The sequence below is a fragment of the Xyrauchen texanus genome, chromosome 8 (genome assembly GCF_025860055.1).
Source record: "Xyrauchen texanus isolate HMW12.3.18 chromosome 8, RBS_HiC_50CHRs, whole genome shotgun sequence".
NCBI lineage: Eukaryota > Metazoa > Chordata > Actinopteri > Cypriniformes > Catostomidae > Xyrauchen > Xyrauchen texanus.
The window spans coordinates 11,493,193-11,510,593 of NC_068283.1; the positions used below are offsets into that span (position 1 = coordinate 11,493,193).

The 17,401-nt window shown below is 39.7% G+C and overlaps 1 pseudogene; it reads right to left on the reverse strand.

Moving 5' to 3' along the window:
* LOC127648402 (protein sidekick-2-like) overlaps positions 1 to 17,401 on the reverse strand; it is a 117,335-nt pseudogene that overhangs the window by 17,487 nt on the left and 82,447 nt on the right.

The window sequence follows — 17,401 nt, forward strand, 5'->3', positions numbered from 1 at the left end:
CACACACACACACACACACACACACACACACACACACACACACACACAGTTCTGTTGTTTTTATGCTTAGCAAATTATTATTTTTATCCAATAAACCTACTCGTAAAACTAGCCCTCACACAAACATTTTTGCACTTAATATTTTTGCACATATTCATTAAGACATAGTTTAGTGTTTATTAAGATGTTTTCTTCATGGGGACCATTGGGACCCACTGAGTTTTGTGTGAAACTCAGAAATCAGACTCAAAAATGTTAATACATTAGAAAAATACATCTTGATGGTCCTTTATTTTCCAAGCTGATGATAAGTGATGTAATTTTGGGTGAGGCAACAGACCCCATCAGAGGCAGCAAATGAGTCAGCAATCAAGCTGATAGAAATTACCACTACCAACTGAAGCAATACGCTGCTATTGATTATCTTGCAAGTGGAAAATCACTTTTTCCCACAGCACTATGACAAAACCCACCCGCAGAGGGAAAATTAAGGTATATTTGAGTCCATCTCTTTTTAGCCACGTCTGCCAGAAGAGCGGGACGGGCAATCAGGGTAACTGAGGGACATTATGGATCTATTTTCTGTGTTTTTGGCTCATTGCTTCACCTGAGTCTGTTTTCTTGGTGTATTTTTTACTCTGGCCCCGTATGATAAGGATGAATATGAGCAGAAGGATGAAGATAAGGCCCACGAGAGCGATCACCACCAGAAACCACCATTCTTCATAAAAGGGGGAGACCTTTTGGGCTGGTAATGGAGAAAAGATGTAGAAATATACAGTATGTATGTGTAAATTATTTTTCTTAATCTATCAATGTAATGTATATTTACATATTATTTGTTTACTCAACATAAAGCAATTTTTAAATAAGATCCTGTTAACTTTTTTGTATGATAAAAGTGAATGGGGACTGTACCTGTAAAGCTACAAAATAGAAAAAAGAAAAAGAAAAAAAGAAAGCACCATAAAAGTAGTCCATACAAGCTCATGCTCTATATTCCAAGTCTTCTGAAGACATCTGATAGCACAGCTTTGTTTGACAGACAGACACAAATTTAAGTTGTTTTTCACTGAAAATCTTCCCTTCTGCTGTACTGTAGCTCTCTAATTAAATATAGTGACATTGATGTCATTTGACATTTGGTGATCAAAAACATGAAAACCAAAATGCGTTTGGCATCAAATAGTGTCGCTGCGTCATTATTGTAGTCCATAAGACTTTCACATTCCCTTTGAGAGCTTCAACGTGTGGAAGATTATCAGTTAATAAAGATTTTAATCTTGGTCTGTTCCTCACACAAACTTGTCATATGGCTTCAGAAGACTTGGAATAAAGTGTACAAATCATATGGACAACTTTTACTGTGCTTCTCATTTTGAAGCTTAACAGTCGCAGTCCCCATTTACTTATCATTATATGGAACAGTGTGGTCATTTTGACATTTCATGGGTTTGGAAAAGGTTTACTCACCTGATATTGCAGGAGATGGAGCACTTGGAGACCCGTAGCCATAGTCATTCACTGCAATAACACGAAAGTCATAGGTGACCCCTTCTCTGAGCATATCCAGGTTAAGAGTGTATGATGTCACTTCTTTAGGAATATCTTTGATGAGAATATCCCACAATCCTTCATCTGTTAGGAATAAGATACACATTTTCCTCACAACTGTATGGAGGCCTTCAACATAATCACAAGATTTCTGTTGTTTTCCTTTAACTCACCAGATGGTCTGGCCTCTATGACATAGCGTGTGATGGGAGCACGCCCGGGGTCACCGCTGGACCAGTGGAGGGTGAGTGCAGAGCCATAACGGGAGATAAAAGGCTCACCTGGAGGCCCTGGAGCACCTGTATCACAAAAGTGGCAATAAAGCAACAGTCTGCAAAAGATACTAACAGGGAAGTAATACATTCTGCTAACACAAATTCAGTAACAGTAGAGTTAAAAATAAATAAATAAATAAAAATAAATAAAGATGTATTGCCATTGAAAGGCATTAACAAAATATTAAAAGGTGCTGTGGTCGAATTTCAGCCATTTTGCTAACTTCCGCTACACCCCCTTCACCAAAACAAAAAAACAAACCACCCTCAAAAGAAATTTCAGCAAACCAAATCCATCTCACAGAACTGAGACAATCCTGAAATCCTGTCCCCCTAGGACCCTGACTGTGTTCATTGGCTGAAAGAAGTTGTTTCAGTCAATCTTACAATATCACTTAAAGATTTTTGCTGTTTTTATCATTAAAATACATACATTAAGGTCATGTAAGCTATATTTGACATAACAATATAACCAAAGCAACAAATCATTTTTTTTTTTTATAGTTTCCAATTAGCATGCTAAGCTAACATTCCCTACAGTTCAATTATCCTGCTAAACATATTCAAGCACTTTAAGTAATTATACTAAAACGTTGAATTTAAAGCTAAATGGTTAATGAATATGGTAATATGTCAGTACAACATGTCAGTTTGTACTGACTGAATTTACATGAACATCTTCAGCAGGAATCAGTAACTGACATTTCTGATCAGGCATTACTAACAAATACCCAAGGGTGTCAGGATTTCATCGAGGGACTGAATTCTTCATGAAACATCCCCAATTTATATATATATATATATATACACACACACAAACACAGGCAGCCAAATGTTTGGAATAATGTACAGATTTTGCTCTTATGGAAACAAATTGGTACTTTTATTCACTAAAGTGGCATTCAAATGATCACAATGTATATTCAGGACTAATTACAATTTGAAAAAACTACTTTAAAGAGTTCTCATAAAAAAATCCTCCACGTGCATCAATGACAGCTTTGCAGGTCCTTGTTATTCTAGCTGTCAGTTTGTCCAGATACTCAGGTGACATTTCACCCCACACTTCCTGTAGCACTTGACATAGTTGTGTCTGTCTTGTCTTGCACTTCTCATGCAGCTTACAGTCTATCTGATCCCACAAAAGCTCAATGGTGTTAAGATCCATAACACTCTTTTCCAATTATCTGTTGTACAATATCTGTGTTTCTTTGCCCACTCGAACCTTTTCTTTTTGTTTTTCCTTTTCAAAAGTGTCTTTTTCTTTGCAATTCTTCCCATAAGGCCTGAACACCGGAGTCTTCTCTTTACTGTTGTACATGAAACAACATGTGCTGAGCGGGTAGAATTCAATGAAGCTGTCAGCTGAGGACATGTGAGACGTCTATTTCTCAAACTAGAGACTCTGATGTACTTATCCTCTTGTTTAGTTGTACATCTGGCCTTACACATCTCATTTATGTCCTTGTTAGAGCCAGTTGTCCTTTGACTTTGAAGACTGTAGTGTACACCTTTTTATGAAATCTTCAGTTTTTTGGGGGGGTAATTTCAAGCATTGTATAGCCTTCATTCCTCAAAACAATGACTGACTGACGAGTTTCTAGAGAAATGCCAGTTTACTGCATACTGTGGCAACTCAAAAACAAACACAAAGACAATATCAAGCTTCATTTAACAAACCAAATAGCTTTCAACTGTGTTTGATATAATGGTAAGTGATTTTCTAGTACCAAATTAGCAATTTCAAGGATAAGGTGTTGGAGTGATGGCTGCTGGAAATGGGGCCTGTCTAGATTTGACCAAAATTACTTTTTTCAAATAGTGATGGTGCTGTTTTTACATCAGTAATGTCTTGACTGTACTTTGTGATCAGTCGAATGCCACTTTGGTTAATTAAAATACCAATTTCCTTATGAAACTTCAAAATCTGTACATTATTCCAAACGTATGGCCACCAGTGTATATATGTATATATATTTTAAGCTGTTTAAAAAGCCTATGACTTAGCAGATGTGGTTTCTCAGGACACCTTTGACTTTATGACATTTTATGACATTTTATGAGTGCTTACAGCACTTTAAAATATGTAGCTAAATGTGAGCAATCATGCAATTAGACCTTCTCCTGGGCCAGTGGTGATGTTAGCCTGAATCTCTGGTCCGTAGGTAAGGGTTTTGGCACGAATGTGGAAGTTGTAGGTCACTCCGTCTGCCAGATCCTTGATTTTCATCCACAATGGTGCGCTGCCTTTCACATCCACAGTGACAATCTTACTGACACCTGAAGTATGAGGAGAGGAGTCTGTAGAGGAAACACTCAAACTCTAGATACCATGCTACCGTAAAACAATTAACCCTAACACTATCTAAAGACTCTTCGCTAAGCTCCACCATCCTTGTCTACCATTGCTCGCTCAGACAAGCTTTTCAGAAGTGCCCATAAATATTCAGTAATGTGTTTAGAACACCCAGGACTTACACAGACTTACATTAGAAAACAGCAAAAGTTTTTCTGGGAATATGGCAGACAGCAACAGTGGTTAAAGGGGTTGTTCACCCAAAAATCAAAACATGAGGATATATAATGAAACTGAATAGTGACTTAAGTTGTCAGTCCGTAAAGGGATAGTTCACCAAAAAATGAAAGTTCCCCTTCTGTCGCTCTCTCCACGTTGTGTCGGAGAAGCGACACTAGGAGTCTCTCTTGAGCGCCGATATTCACCTCTGACCTATTGAAAAGGGCCAATGAGAGTTGGCAGTCAGTATTTGCATACCCGCCCCAGATACGGGTATTTAAGCCGGGCAAATCACGGAAGTTTAGTCAGAAAATTTCTTCGAGCCGATGGTCTGTTTGCAGTCTGCTGCAAGAATACACACCTTGAACGTTCCTGTATCTCTGACGATCTGCTTGCTGTTGGATTTGATGGCGCACAACAGCTGCTTTCTCTGTACTTTGCACGGCGTGCATTGTTGCTCCTGAGCGCTCGACAGCGCAGAAACACACACACACACACACTGTGTATTAAAAGAGTGATTTCCTTTAAAAGAGCAAATTTCTCTAAAAGAGCAAACACAGTGGCGTTGAACGCCCTTTTAAGGACGCGTCTTTTCAAGATGCCTTTCCGCCCCTGTGTCGCTCCTGGATGCGTAGAAGTCTCTCCGCTTCAGACGGCCACAGGCGCTGTCTCGCGGTGTTTGGGCCGCGATCACACCGAGGCGGCATTTGTGGATGGTTCATGTTCTCACCGCGAGAACATGACCATGACCACGTTATGGTCGCGCTTCCTTTCAATAGAAAGCAAGCCACCCCAGCCGCACCCGCGATTGCTCCTTCTTCCCACAGGATTGAGGACGATGCGGTTGGCGCTGGGGCCATTTGGGGCGGCACCGGTGCGGTTTCGCCGGTAGCCCCCGCGAACCTCCCGTTCCCGACACGCTCGCTGGTCCCTGTCCAAGCTCAGCGGCGATAGCGGCTCGCCTCACGGCCTGGCCGTCTATCCTTCCGAGTCCGAAGCAGATGAGCTTGCCGCTGCATCGGAGAGTGCGGTGTCTGATGCCGAGGACTCCCCTGGACTGCCGCCTCGGGCCAGCAGGCCCAGGCTGAGGCCGACGCTCAGATGTCCGACATGCTTTCCGGCCGCCGTGAGCGTGGGGTTGGATTGGAACCCTCCGTCCTCCCCACAGCCTTCACGGTTGGATGATTGGTTCCTGGGGGCAGCGCCGTTCGCGGCCTCGCATCCCCCGGTCCCGCTTTTCCTGGAGGTGCATGATGAGCTGACGCCTACGTGGAGAGCCCCGCTCTCCGCTCGTCTAGGTGCCACCCGCTCCACTCTCTCCACCCTCGACGGCGGAGAGCGCCACGGATACGAGGCGATTCCCCAGGTCGATAGGGCAGTTGCGCACCATCTATGCCCCGGTAGCCCTACCTCCTGGCGCGGTCGCCTGTACTCCCATCCAAGCCCTGTAGGACAACATCCTCGCTCAACGCAGAGCCTACAGTGCGGCTGGACGCGATGCCTCCGCCCTGCATGCGATGGCCCTCCTGCAAGTCCACCAGGCCAAAGCTCTCAGAAGCATGCACGGGGGTGGACCTGATCCTGATGTGCTGCAGGAACTGCGCTCAGCGACCAACCTCGCCCTGAGAGCGACGAAGGCCACAGCGCAGGCACTCGGACAGACGATGGCCACCCTAGTGGTCCAGGAACGCCATCTTTGGCTCAATCTGGTCGAGATGCGTGAGGCCGACAAGAACCGCTTCCTGGACGCACCTGTCTCCCAGATTGGCCTTTTCGGCGACACCGTCGAGGACTTCGCCCAACAGTTCTCCGCGGTGAAGAAGCAGACAGAGGCCATCTCCCATATCATGCCCCGCCGCAGACCTGCCACTACGGGCCCTGCCCCGTCTGCCCTCCGAGGGCGTCCCCCTGCGAAGAAACCAGCTCCTGCTCCGCCTCAACCCGGGCCCAGCTCTCAGCCCCAGCGTCGAGCACCCCGCAGGCGGCGCACGCCCCGTCTCACAAACCCCCTCTAGGACCTGGAAGGCTCCCAAGCATTCCTGAGACAGCCGACCCAGAGCCCAAGACGTTAGCTCCGAAGGTGGTAAGACCGCTCCGTCCCCCGGTGGAGGGCTGGGAGGAGAATCCTTTGTTTTTTCATTTGCCACACCCCCTGACGGGGGCTGTGGTACCTACATTCTCAATAAAAGAGCTATTTCCTTTGCCTCTGGGTCACCTGGCCCGCAAATGCCGTTCTCACGGCAATCTGCTTTCAGATTACGACAGTCCCGGTACACCGGACGCGGCGATCCCGCCTTCCGCCTGCCTACGACTGCCCCCCGGCCGGCCGGTTCAGACGAGTCCAGCAGACCTCCTCCTCAGTCACGAACCCGCCCCCTGCCGGGTGCGCGGAGCAAGGTAAGTGCTTTGAGTCTATTCTCAGCACCCCAGCCTCAGGCCGCAACGAAGCCACCCGACGCTGCATTACCTATGCAGACACAACGTGGAGAGAGCGACAGAAGGGGAACGTTTGGATACATATGTAACCTCCGTTCCCCGAGGGAGGGAACGACACGTTGTGTCTTTCCTCCGCCATGTTGCTGAACCGAGCCACTGTTGTGGCCGGACCATTTCCGGCTCCTCAGAAAAATCCTGACTAAACTTCCGTATTTGCCTCGCTTAAATACCCGTATGCGGGGGCGGGGTATGCAAATATTGACTGCCAACTCACATTGGCCCTTTTCAATAGGTCAGAGGTGAATATCGGCGCTCAAGAGAGACCCCTAGTGTCACTTCTCCGACACAACGTGTCGTTCCCTCCCTCGGGGAACGGAGGTTACATACGTAACCAAACGTTCCCTCATCAGTTACTCACCCTCATGCCATCCCAGATGTGTATGAATTTCTTTCTTCTGCAAAGAATATTCCAGCTCTGTAGGTTCATACAATGCACGTTGATGTTGGCCAGAACTTTGAAGCCCCAAAAAAACACATAAAAGCAGCAAAAAAGCTATCCATATGACTGCAGTGGTTAAATCCATATCTTCTGAAGTGATATGATATTGTGGGTGGGAAACAGATCAATATTTGAGGTACGTTATAAAATATAAACTCTCCTACCTGCCCAGTAGGTGGTCGATGTGCACGAAAAATGCAAATCAGATAAAACATGAGAAAATATATAAGTTAAATGAAGTAGTTTTATAATAAAAAAGGACATTAATATTGATCTTCTCAACCACACTATCATATTGCTTCTGAAGGTATAGATTTAACCACTGGAGTCATATGGATTATTTTAATGCTGCCTATATGTGATTTTTGGAGCTTCAAATTTCTGCCCACTATTCACTTCAATTGTATGGACCTACAGAGCTGAAATATTCTTCTAAAAATCTTCATTTGTGTTCTTTGGAATAAAGAAAGTCACACACATCTAGGATGGCATGAGGGTGAGTAAATAATGCTAGAATTTTCATTTTTGGGTGAACGATCCCATTAAGGTGTGATTGTTTGGTAATGTTTATAATGCTGGGCTTAGAAGGGGCAATGACACATACATATACGCAATATTTTACATTTAAGGTGATGCTCTATGTGTTAATCTAATGTTGGGTCTTTGCCATTGAGACATCTCTTCCAGATTTCGAGAAATCGCCCCTCAGTAAACAGCATGTGCACACATCTGGTTCCCCACAGTCCTGACCACTCTGGAGTCATTATGAGGAAAACATCGGCCCATAGTAATCTTTAAACTCCATTTCCACTCTGATCCCAATTACAGTGGAATTTGGCCAATGCAGCACACTTTGACTATTTTTTAACCATGCTTTGCTCAATGATAGGGCAAAGGCAGCAAACTTTACAGAGGAATGCCATTCATCACATGCCAAAAGTAGCTTCATCTTGAGCATATATGGCCAGCAAATTTGTAAGTTAAAAAGAGCATGATGGACCTAAATGGGTTAAAATCAGCTGCTGAATATTATCTAAAAGATTTGCTCTGGAAAAGCTTTTAGTGAGGCATAGTTTCTCACCATCCACAGGCGTGCAGGGCTCGTATACCACACGGTATCCCTCTACGATGCCATTGGGCTGCTTCGGCTCACCCCAGGACATGTTGACCGAGGTGGTGGTGAGTTCACTGAAGTGGATAAAACTCGGAGCACTGGGAGCTGTGGAGGATGAGAAATTCTCATTAAACATTTAGCGCTGTTTCATGAAAGTGAATAACAATGTAAATGTAACTAAAATGTATTAAAAGAATAATTCACCCGAAAATGAAAATTCTCTCATCATTTACTCACCCTGATGCCATCCCTGATGTGTATGACTTTCTTCTTCAGAACACAAAAAAAGATTTTTAGAAGAATATTTCAGCTCCGTTGGCCCTCTTAATGCAAGCGAATGGTAATGAGCATTTGGAAGCTCCAAAAAGCACATAAACGTAGCATAAAAGTAATCCATAAGACTACTTAATCTCCATAAGATTTAATCCATGTCTTTTGAAGAGATATGATAGTTGTGGGTGAGAAATCCTTTTTGCTTTCAATTTCCACTATCACTTTCAAATAATTTTTTTCTCTCTTTTCTTTTTTTTTGGCGATTCACCAAATATTCATGCATATTGCCACTTACTGGGCAGGAACGGGAATTTATAGTAAAAAAAAAAAAAATGTAAACATTGATCTGTTTCTCATGCAAACCTATCATATCATTTCAGAAGATATGGATTTACCACTAGAGTCAAATTGTTGACTTTTGTGCTGAATTTATGTGCTTTTTGGAGCTTTATAGTTCTGATTGCCATTCACTTGCATTGTGAGGACCAACAGAGCTGAAATATTCTTCTAAAAAAATATTTGTTTGTGTTCTGCAGAAGACATAAAGTCACACACATCCGGAATGTCACCAAGAAGAGTAAATGATGAGAGAGTTTTCAATTATTTAATTATTTACCAATGGCCGAATCCAAGTAATAATTGACTTTAGTAAGTAAATAAGTTTGAAAGTAACTTTATTAGGAACTACATCATGTACATGTAGATACAATTCTAAAACAATGTAGATTTCTGTTGCTACACAAACTATGCTTTGACACATGAGGAATATTCCTTGTCTTAGTCCAACAATATAATATGATTAAGAGCAAAATTACAACCAGTTTTCATGTTTTTGTGACAGGTGCAGTTTCACAGACATACAAAGAATAGCTCATCTTGTATATGATGCTGAGTGAAACACAATGACCTGTACTGTTTTCACAACTATGTAAGCAAATATTTGTATTGTCACAATGACATACAGTATATATATATATATAAATATATATATATACATACAGGGTTGGGAGGGTTACTGTTGAAATGTATTCCACTACAGATTACATGCTGTAAAATGTCATTTGTAACATATTCCGTTAGATTACTCAAGGTCAGTAATGTATTCTAAATACTTTGGATTACATTTTCTCAAACATCTTCTTGAGGTTTCACAATGAGATGCTTTTCAAACAGTATTGAAGGAGTTCCCATCTGTGTTGGGCACTTATTGGCTGCTTTTCTTTATTATTTGTCCCAAAAAATTTTTTTTATTAAATTTTAGTTTTATAATGAAATAAATTAATATGGTGGCACAATTATATTTGTGTCTACAAAACTAATTTGAAACATTTAAAGCATATGCCTTCAGATCAAAAGATTTTTAAGGTCATGAGAAACATTTCAGTCAAATGTTTCAAAACTTTTGACTGGTTGTATATATATATATATATATATATATATATATATATATATATATATATATACATACACAGTATATATAGGTAAGGGCGAAGTTTTCGAAGTTCATGCCTATAGACTGAACACTCAATACGCGTGCGCATGATGTCATCGTTTTCACAAATTTGCGTTTTTGAATGTTTACACGGAGATGATAATGCCATTGTTTTCAAAAACTTGAACTTTGAAACCCATTTTCAAAAGTTAGCGTTTTCAGGCCCCAAAACGCAGTTGTTGTGTAAGCAAACAGCCAAAAATGCATAAAAGGTTTTCTGTTTTTAGTTGAAAACGTTGTCGTGTATACTGCCCCTAAAATAGCACCAATTCTCCTAGATAAACCTGGACACAGTTTTTCTTGTTGCTTGGCAGATATGATGTTCAAAGCTTCTTGGAGAATTCACCACAGTTCTTCTATCTATTTAGGCTGTCTGAATTGCTTCTGTCTCTTTGTGTAATCCCAGACTGACATGATGTTCAGTGGGGGTCTTTGTGGGGGCCATGACATCTGTTGCAGGGCTCCCTGTTCTTCTATTCTAATCTTTTCTATTTACTAAAGTAATGTTTGGGAGTCTAACATTTATATTTCCTATTGACACACTAAAGCTGAAGATATAAATAACCATCTTAAGACAAACGTTTGTGAGAAACATCTTACATGCCAAAGACTTTTGCACAGTACTGTAAATGTTATAAAAATAGTGCAATTTAATGTCAGTACATTATCTAAATATACCTGTCATTGGTAAATATGGCAAAAAAGTGTGGCTTCATATAATTTTGTCAAATATATTATTTTTAATATTATAATATATTAAATATTTTTGATTATATAACTTTTATTACATTATATAAATTATATATTATTATTATTATTATTAAATAAAATGACATTTAATCAGTTCCATCACATATATTAGTGTACATATATAGGTGTAATTGAAAAATCTTTTATTCCTACTTTAATTAAAATAAGATTAATAATGCAGAGGCAAAATGGATGTATTTTTATTTGATGTATTTAACAAGTAATGTTTTACTGATGTATTATGTTACTGTTATAATTTTTTTCTTTTATAATGCTTTACAATACATTATCTAGCTTTCAGTCCATAAATATTAAAATATGTTTCAAATATATAGCCACAAGATGTAAACATTACAAATGTTAACATATTTTTAATGAGATAAAATGATTAGTTGACCAGTGTTATGTCATCATAGCAATATATATTAGATATAACTTTACACAAAAAAGTTAGTAAGCGATTTTATCATAGAGAAATAACATTAACAAGTACAATGTTTATGTATTGTGTACATACTTTTGAAACTGTATGTATTTTAATGTTTATGGATTGGCCCCATTGACTTCCACTGGAAGTCCCTTACTGTAACTTCGATTTATTTATTTTTTTTTTATAAACAAGGGATGATTCGAAAATGTTTTTGTGGTAATCAACATTATGCCACAAATGCAGTTGACTTGTATTGAAACCAAAATATTCCCGCAGTTAATTCTGGTACCTGGATGGAAAAAGTCATGCTGTAAATCCACATTGGGATGCAGCATTCAGAGTGATAAAACTACTTTTCAATCTATTCAAAGTTAAACACTCCTGCGTTATGAGAGGGCAGGTTAATCTTGCCGTAATTTAAGCTGTTTTGCCCTGTGAAGACTGGCACGTGGGCTTGTGTTGGCTCATCTCCCAGCGTCTTAGCGTAAGCTGTGACAAAATTCTTGCTTGCCTTTACTGTTCTCATTGTTATATCCTCTCTATACTGTCACACTCTTCAAGAGAGCAAAAAAAAAAAAAAAAGTGTTAATCACTTGGAGCACAGCTCTCCTTATGCTGACTGGTCCAAAACATCCGCTACATGTGGCCCATTTTCTCAAACCCAGTTCCCAACTCCCAGTCCTAAATGAACTGTCATGGTATTCTGTTCTAATGAAAAACCCCTAGAATTTAAAGACAAACCATCTCCTTTATTAAATAGCAACACAGCTCTCATGCAATCTGTATGATGTGATCTTTCCAATTCAAAATTAATAACTTTCTCAACAGGGAGCTTTGGGAAAACAGTGAGTTTAAAGCTCTAGATTATTCCTCCTAAGCTGTTACACACTGGACGGTTTTAGAATGAAGACCACTTCACTGGTTGTTGATTGATGTAATTTGGATTGACTTTTGTTCAACAGATCACCTGCTTGCTGAGTACGCCCTCTGGTGGGCAAAGAGCGCGGGCCGTCGCCTGCAGCGTTGAAGGAAGCCACACTGATCATGTAAATGGTGTAGCCAGTCAAGTTCTTTAACTTCACACTCAGCTCAGGCAGGAACAGAGTGCGGAGTCTCTCAGTCTCATTCTGTAGCTGAAACTCCCAATAATAAATCTAGAAAGACATCACAAATCACTCAAAATAAAAACTTAAGCAGTTCATTTAAAATTAAAGGCTTTCAAGTGTAATATTTAAGAGCAGTGGTTCACAAACATGTCAGACCAAACACCATGTCTGATCAAATCAGACCATTAAATTACAACTCAGTCACCAGGTCATTATTCGAACAGAATAGAATATATTAGTGGGCTAATTGTTCCCCACATGAATGTGGGCTTTTATTTCTGTCAAAAGTTTATATACCTAAAGCTGTATTAAAATTGCAACTATATTAGATATTTGAAAATGAAGGGGAGGAAAAAATGGATTTGTATTTGAATAAAATCTATATATTGTAATATCTTTAATATAATAAAATAATGTTTCATAATCAAACAAGTTAGCTGATAACCCCAAACAATAGTTTCAGATCATCCCAAACAAAAATCACATTTACAAAAAAGGTAACTTTCATGCAGTACCTGCCAAATAGAGAGCCATTGTACCTCACATGTTATAAACGCTTAATAGCACTTCTTTAACATAAATTACCAATAAAAACGTACTTTGATGTAAAGTGGAAACATAGACAGAATGAATTAAGGAGCTGCCAATATTACAAACCTATGTACGTAAAAAGTTCTATATGGTTTAATGGTCATTAGGCTTTATTGTATGATATACAGTATGCTGTGACCTGAAAAGTGTTTTTGCAGAGGACTTAAAGGGATAGTTCACACAAAAATGGGAATTCTTTTTTAATTTACTCACTCTCATGACATCCCAGATGTGTATGACTTACTTTCTTCTGCAGAAGAGGAATTAAGATTTTTAGAAGAATATTTCAGCCCTGTAGGTCCATACACAGTAAGTGAATGAATGGGTGCCAACATTTTTAAGCTAAGGATGGCATGATGAGAGAATTAAATTTTTTTGGTGAACTATCCCTTTAAGGTAACTAGGTAAGTTGGCTGAGTACTGGAAGTGGCACCATTCTTTTTACATAAACGTGACAAGGAATTGAAAACACAAGTGAGTCAAAACATTAACATAGTTAAAATAAACACAAAGTGGACTGTAGCAAAATTATATAATCCCTCTTTTTAATCTCACTATAACAGTCTATTTTTGCTGCATTATGACATAAATTGCGAATTAGGGCATTTTATGTTTTTTGATTAATATGTATGAATAAGTAATTATTAAGCATTATAACATGCAATTAAAAATGATCATATCAGTGATTTATAATGCATTTATAAATTACTTTTTAGTCATTGAAGAACCCTTTAAAAACCCATTAAGGAATAATTCACCCAAAAATAAAAATTCTGTCATTTACTCACCCTCATGCCATCCCAGATGTGTATGACTTCCTTTCTTTTGCAGAACACAAATTAAGATTTTTAGAAGAATATTTCAGCTCTGTTGGTCATTCAATGCAAGTGAACTTTGAAGCTCCAATGTCACATAAAGGCAGCATAAAAGTAATACATAAGACTCCAGTAGTTAAATCTATATCTTCTGAATCAATATGATAGGTGTGGGTGAGAAACAGATTCTGGTGTTGAACTGACTTTTACTTTTACATTCAGCTACCTACTGGTCAGGTCAGGTTAAAGGTGGAGATTGATAATAAAAAAGGACTTAGATATTGATCTGTTTCTCAGTCACATCGCTTCTGAAGATATGCCTGTGGTGATGGGGGCGTGGCCGAGATACTTTTGCAGAGAGTAAGTCCGGAAGAGACAGAATGGTAAGGATTGACACCTGTGAGAAATCACCTCTAACAGTTGTTTTGTGTTTGCAGTGAGAGTGGAGAGGGATAAAAGTGTAATCCAGACCGCCGGAGGGGAGAGAGAAAGAGTGACACACGAACCTGGCTGTGTGTGATCAGCTGTGCTGAAAAGCACAAGCATAAGGAATAAAGACTCACGTTGAATTGGTTATCTGGCTCCCACTTTCTCCATGAAAGAAAGTTAGAGAACTGTCACCATTGTGCCAAAATCCAGGATTAGGTGGAAGTGGGAGCCGGATAACCAATTCAATGCGAGTATGATGCCCCCATCACCACAATGGATTTAACTACTGGAGTCGTTTTTGGACCTTCTGGGTTCTGGTCACCATTCACTTACATTGTGAGAACCAACAGAGATGAGATATTCTTATAAAAATCTTAGTTTGTATTCTGCTGAAAAAGAAAATCATAAACATCTAAGAAGCATGAGGTATAGTATATTTTAATATTCTAGTATGTTTTTATATATCATTCAATATTTTAGTATGTTTTTAGATATCAAAATACTTATATGAGTTTCTAGGCCTTTGTGTGAGCCAGGAGAGAGCATATGAGGTTACTAAAAGTGTTGATGCTGCAGAGAACACAAAGAAAGGTATACAACCTTGAAATACAGGATGTACTTCTTTAATCAGTTATTATATGAATGGTGTCTTGTATTTTTGCAGCTGGTGTTTTGCTGTTTCTGTTAATTAGTAGTATTCTGACATATAACTTTGGTGTATTTCCTTTATGCTGACACGTATCTCTAAAATATATGGTGTGTCTCATTAAAATACAGGATGCACTTCTTACAAAAACACTTTTAATAAGTTAGATATCTCTTATATGATATGTTTCTGGCATGGTGTTTTACCTTGATGAGTTAAATATCTTTGGAGCTTGTATTTTCTTTCATTAATCAAATGATACTGTGTATGAACAAACAAGGCCGCCTCATTATGAGGGTACACTGAAATGTAGGGCAAAGGTAAAAGGTATGTGATGGGGACATGGCTGTTTGTCTCATACACAGGTGTTTCTAAAATTGATGCACTTTTACCATGAACTATGACTTATGTCAAAAATAAGTGGAGTTACCAGTTGATGTATGTTTTTTAAAAAATAATTAGATGGGGATTTTCCACCAATATTTAATTAGTGAGGAAAATAGAACATATTGGTGGCGAAGGAAAGAGACAAGAGTAATTATTCTATTGGTCAGAGATAATGGGCAAGAAGATAACAAAAAGGTATATAACTGAGAACTCAGGAAGATAGAGTCAGAACGGACAGCTGGCCGGTCTCATGTTTGTTGGTGTTCAATAAACTACAACTTTGGCATCTGGAACTCAAGACTCCGAGAGTTTTCTTACAACTTAGAGAGATTCATCGCGATATTCCACGACAGAGGGTGAGTAAACAATGAGAGGATTTTCATTTTTGGACTATTGTGAACTTGTCACGAACCCTGCTCCTCTGCCCCATCCCCGCTTCGTCACACACACACTCACTCCTCAAGCTCGCACGCTCGTTCCGTCCCCCTCGAGCTCACGCTCGTTTTGCTCCCTCGAGCTCTCACGCTCGTTTTGCTCCCTCGAGATCTCCTGTTCGTTAGCAGGTCTCTCTCCTCGGGCTCACATGCACGCTCCTATGGCCAAAACATTATGACCACCTGCACTCGTCTCAATCATCCCATTATTCGTTTCACCTGCACTCGTCTCATCACCTTTCATTGTTTACACCTGCACCTTCCCTATAAATACCACAGCACATCCGCTTCACGGGTGTTGGTTATTGTTCTAGTTTACCCCGCATCTTCGCCCCCCGCTAGTCTCGTCTAGTTTTGTACTCCTCTCGTTTACCCCTTAGCTTGCCAGCCCCCCTTGATCCCCTGTCTTTTCCTCTTGCTTGTCTTGTTTGTATATTGATTCCCCGGCTTCGACCTCACGCTCCCTTTGACTACTCTCTCCCGGATTTGCCCCCTTGTTTATATCTTGATTCCCCGGCTTTTGACCTAACGCTCACCCTGACCATTCTTCTCTGGATTTGCCCTTGTTTTGTACTGTTGCCTGCTTTTATTTTAATAAAGCAGTTTTTTCTCCGACATTGTGACTGTCTCTACTTGTATTCGCTACAGAACTATTCATTTAACAATGGGAACATTCATGTAAAGTGTTATCGTGCAGAGTTAACTATAAGTAAGCCATTTGTAGTCTGATTTTCCCAAAAAGTGTTAAAACTGGTACGCTCTCAAAACATTGCACTTATTTGTTCATGCAGCCCAATTTTGCAACATTGGCTTAAACAATGGCATGAGTTTGGGGTGGGACTATCTGTTTGGACCAATGGAAGACAGGAAAACGGTTTGAATAGTCATTATGTTTTCCATTCAGTTTGGTGTCGGTAGTGGTGCAAAAATACACACTTCATTAACTTGAACCTGGACCTTTTTTTTTAGGCATGATAGGAGTCATGTGGTGTACCATCATGGGGCTATCAAGGTAACATAGTTAGAGAGACTATTTTTAAGTAATGTCTTTGAATTGCTTGATCACACCAAAGGTTTCACCTTATAGCCTTGAATATCTCCATTCTGGGCCTCTGCTGGAGGAGGGTCCCATGTGACCTCAAGCCGAGTGGCCGTCGAGGACTGGATAGCGACGTTCTGAGGTGGGGCAGTGGGCACTGATGACAATACAGAGAAATATTTAAATTCAACCCAAACTACAGCAAAACACCTGAACAGTCTGAGCTGATTTTTTTAAAAACTTTATAGGTGAATCTCACAAAACCTGTCAAGAACATGTTAAGGTCATATTTCACCCCAATATGAAAAGAAAGAAATATGCAATAATAGGTTGTGTAAAGAATACAAAGCCAGTTTTAGTACCATTAAGATGTTTTTCATTGTGATCTTTTTCAAGAAAATGAGCAACACCCCCCACACACCCCAAATGATCATTACCGTAATGCAAATAAATAATTAATAATATTAAAATACACATAATGAAATTGTGTATTAATACATAATGCTAGTATTTTTTATACTGCTTTTAATTTTTGCTGATTAAAAAAGAAAATCATTCTATTATAGTACTAATACTATAATACTTATATACTGTATAGTACTTATGTATAAAAATA